Source organism: Amphiura filiformis, chromosome 2, assembly GCF_039555335.1.
Source record: "Amphiura filiformis chromosome 2, Afil_fr2py, whole genome shotgun sequence".
Taxonomy (NCBI): Eukaryota; Metazoa; Echinodermata; class Ophiuroidea; order Amphilepidida; family Amphiuridae; genus Amphiura; species Amphiura filiformis.
In genome coordinates, this window is record NC_092629.1 from 26,945,775 (window position 1) to 26,950,941 (window position 5,167).

Below are 5,167 nucleotides of genomic sequence, written 5' to 3' on the forward strand. Positions count from 1 at the left end.
TTTCAACCGTACAATAACAATTTGTTTTGTATTGTCATACAGGCATGCATATATGAAATAAAAATAGACGCATGGTCGCTGACTAGCTTGACTAAGTAAGATAGTTCACATACATACCAACGATCTACGATGCCTGATTTTGATACATATATGCAAATATAGTCTCATTACTGGCTCTTATTAGACTTACAAATACCATCCAATGCACTCAACCTTGGCGTATTTTTAAACACTTCGACATAGAGTAGCATTACCACTTACAAAACCTGAGTCGAGTTTATTTATAAGACAAGAGGAGTAGCTATTCACTTATGACGTGTTTTGTAAACCATGCATACAGTCATGCATGATGGAGAGCGTAACAACTAAACCATATATTTTGATTTCAAATTAAGTACACTTTGTTATTTTATCAATATTTAACCATTTTTGTGCTTAATTTTTATGCTGCTGTTATGTCTGGCTATTTGGCATTTACTATTAGATAGATACAGAGGTGAGACGCGCTAAATAAACTAGGGCATCTTGTGCTCACACGACACACGCATTTATTGCTTACGCTTGGCCGGTTTCATCGCTTACCTATATACCTGAATTTGCCTTTCGTATTTTATATATCTATCCAAACTAGAACAAAATCCTGCAGGCTAAAACTGTACAATTCACTTGCTATTTTTTGCGCCACGGCGATACACAAACATGAGGCTATCGCCAACCCAAAGCCACCTGCCGAATCTATATTAATGCTGCTATAGTTTCGAGCAATGTTATCTGCAAAATTAATTTCTATCCAAAAATATCACATGTTATATTTAAGAACCACTGAACCAATACTAGGCCTGTTTGTACTCATTTGGTTCCATTTGTCGTGCAGATTTCAAAAATCGTTATGAAAATGTAAGATTTGTCATTTTTTTTGAAAATTTTAAACATATATTTGACTTATTGTCCGGAGTGGTGTTCGCGCGTTTTTGGTTAAAGTTGACACCCTTCAAGCTAATTTGGACAAGAACATGAACAGTAAAAAGGAGGTCTATAGTGACAGCGATTGGGCATATTTACACTATAAAGAGTTTAATAATGTCTCACGTTTGACTGACCATTAGAGCAGAACCTATATGTTGGGAATAACATGTTATATTAAAACTTGTGTTCGTATAAACACCTATAAACAAAACACAGTCCAAAAATTAATGAAGCGTGAATTATAGGGCGCAAATTTTCTGTCTGGCGAACCACGTCATATGTAATTACTCTGTTATTATTTTTGCACTATAAATATATTGTTAAGGCTACATTTGCACAGCGTAATGTAGGTAATTAATCTCGATTCCGGGAGCATTGGCTATAAATGTATGTTAGTACATGCACTGTGCTTCCGTATGTAATAGTGGATGCGAATGTAATGTCCTTTTTAATCGGAAGCTATTGATTGATTGATGATTGATTGATTGATTGATTGACTATTTATTTAAGTTATAATTATAGTTATAATCTAGTTCAAAGTGCAATTGTTTTAATTATTGGAAAACCAGGAAGTGGAAAACGCACTCTTGCATCAAATTTGCTGTTGATGAATGAAGATGTTTCCTGGTGTAAAACGCAGGTGTCACGTACATTGTGCAACTAGTTTGCACACAAACACCCCCCTACACCCACCCCCCCCCCCTCACACACACACCCCTACACCCAACACTTCTTCAATATATACATGTATAGCGGTTTAGTTTTTAATGCGTGGAAGTCCAGGAAATGGAAAGCGTACTCTTTTACCAACTTTGCTTCTGCTGATGAATGAAGATGATTTGTATGGAAACGCAAGAAGTGAAAAGCGTATGTTGTGCAATTAGTTTGCACACCCCACCTCACCCCCCCACTTATTCAATCTATGCACACACAGTGCTTCTGCTTTGAATGCATGGAAGTTCAGGAAGTGGAAAGTGCGCTCTTTTACCAAATTTGCTGGTGATGACGAAGATGATTCCTACTCAAAAGAAGTGGATAGCGTATGTAACTTGTTTCCACAAAAAGACAAACAGTATGGTATGAGGTGGTTGTATGGTGGCAGTAGCGTAGCCAGTGGGGTGGCAAGGGGGGCAGAGTGCCCCCCCTGACAAAAAATGAAAGAAAAAGTGCCCCTCTGACAAAAAATGAATGAGAAAATCTGGAGGGCAAAGGAAAAGAAAAGGGGCAAGGAGCGCCCTTTTCCACCAAAATTCACCCCGATCATGGCCTAAATATTGTAAAATATAAAACTTTTGCGAGCTGCGCGCGCACATTGTCACAGTAAAGCCCTTTTCACCCCAATCATGTGCGAAAATAGTGCAAAATACAATTTTTTTTGCGCGCTACACGCGCAAATCGTCCCAATAAAGCCTCTCTAAAAATGTATTGTATGATGCAACTGCAATTGTTTTCGTCTGTGCCCCCGAAATTTTATTTTGCCCCTCCTGACCAAGAAAGCTGCCTACGCCCCTGTATGGTGGTGAGGTGCTGCTGGTGGTGGAGGTATGGAGGTGGTGGTGGCGGTGGTGGTGGCGGTGGCGTTAGTATGGAGGTGATGGTGGGGGGTGGTATGCTGGTGGTTGTGGTAGTATGGTGGTGATGGAGGACGACAATAAACTTTATTTTATTTATATCTTTCTCCTCTTTCTTTCTTCTTTTCTTTTTTTCTTCCTTTCTTCCTTTCTTCCTTTCTTCCTTTCTTCCTTTCTTCCTTTCTTCCTTTCTTTCTTTCTTTCTTTCTTTCTTTCTTTCATTCTTTCATTCTTTCATTCTTTATTTATTTATTTATTTATTTATTTATTTATTTATTTATTTATTTATTTATTTATTTATTTATTTATTTATTTATTTATTTATTTATTTATTTATTTATTTATTTATTTATTTATTTATTTATTTATTTACATATTTCCATTTACTTTGGTGGTGGTGGTGGTGGTGATGTCTTCGTGTTAACTAGTTTGAATTTAGCAATTAATTTTATTTGTTATTTTTCATTTTTTCCAATTTATTGTTTTTTTGCTCATTTATTACTTTTTTGTATTTTATTTCGGTCATAAATAGTTACAATTCATTACTCTTTAGAACAATCCATACCCATAAATTGTAAATAAAATTGATATTGTTTTATGCGAGGAAATCCAGGAAGTGGAAATCGCACTCTTGTATCAAATTTGCTGATGATGGCGCGATGAAGTGCAACGCGTACGCAATGCAACTTGTTTTACAATAAAGAAAAAGCGGTGGTAGTGGTATAAGCTGTATAAAAATGATTGATATTCATCAGTTTTCTTTAATAATGGATGAGTCTGACACATCAAAATTAAACATAAGATCAAAATAATTGGTAGATTAATTGTATAACAAGCCATAAACTATATACATTTCAAGAGTACCCAATGTTGCATTTGGAAGAGACAAGTTTTTCAATAAAGATCGAAATTGATGGGGAAAAATCATTTTGATACAGCCTGTAGTGGTGTGTTGGAATTAGTTAAAGTTTATTTAACTTAATTTATAATTAACTTTATTTATTTATTTATTTATTTATTTATTTATTTATTTATTTATTTATTTATTTATTTATTTATTTATTTATTTATTTATTTATTTATTTATTTATGTGTTTATTTATTTATTTATTTATTTACAAATTCAAAGTATAGACCTCTGGCAAGGCAACCGTTACTAAAAGTTTCACGGAATACCCTCACATACGATCATTTGGTATACCGATCATCAGACGGATAATCTGTCATGATTTCAAATTTACAGAAATGTTTATACGAGTATATACATTCTGTGGTGTCAAAATCATGACAAACCAAGCCAACCAGAACAGTCTCTACTCCAAAAGTAGTCGAGAGTGCTCAACCACTTATTTATTTATTTATTTATTTATTTATTTATTTATTTATTTATTTATTTATTTATTTATTTATTTATTTATTTATTTATTTATTTATTTATTTATATATTTATTTATTTATTTATTTATTTTTATATCTATTTATTTGTTTATTTATCTAATCATTTATTTATGTTTATTTTTTTGCTTACTTATTTATTTAAAATTAATATTGACCATTTTCGGAATTCCTCATTCTGAACACACAAAAAAAGTGCAATTGGGCTATTCCAGTTGAAATCCACACACACCAGATTAATGTATGTGTATATTTCAAATGGAATCACCCAGTCAGGTAACCCTATTTGATATTCGCACCCCCTGTGTGGAAGATGTCTTCCATAGGGGGTGTATGGATTTCAAATTGAAGAGTCCATTGTTTAATACGTGGCAGGTCAGGAAATGTAAAATGCACTCGTCTGTCAAATATGCTGGTGATTATGATAAAGAGGATTCCTCCCTCTGTGGAAAACGCAAGAAGTGGAAAGCGTAAATAATGCAACTTGTTTAACATTCAAAACAAATAATGGTTTTTTTGTGGTTGGTGTGGGTTGGTTGGGCGCGGTGGTGCTTCTAGTGATGCCATACATAATTTGAACTAAGTAATTAACTCAGTTAACTTAATTAACTTAAGTTTGTATGTGATTATTCATCATTGTTTTAGCATTTTTGCACAAATTTCGTAAGTATGATTACGTAATAGAAGAAGAAGAAGAAAAAGATATAAGCCAAAATGTCTCATTTCCACTGGTAAATATCATTAACCCCATGAGAACTACCTACCGATTGGCCAAAATGAATATTGTGTCCAATTTTGAACCAATCAAGGAGGGTATTATAAAGATCATCTGCAAATGCAAGTTTAACCATAAATAGTTTAAAGCCTAGTCATAATTGGCAATTGAAATGAGCATTTTAAGTATTCAACCAATCAGATGTTGTTAGATGTTCAGCAGTGTCCAGGGAGTTAACTTCATAACAAACCTCTCCACACAGGTGTCGACTACAGAAGACAAATTCAAAATTCAAAAATTTAATTTCGAGCGCTGATGGTAGCATTGTTTCGAGTGGGGGAGAGTGAATCGAGGAGAGGAAAAACTCCATAATTGCTTACAATTTTGTCGTATTTGTCTTAAACAGATATATTTTCACGCCTTTTCTGTCATGGGCCTACTTGAACAATTGTGAGGCAAAGTCGGGTAGATGTTGCGGAAAATGTCCCTCCCCTGCCTCATACTCCCATCCCCGCTGGCA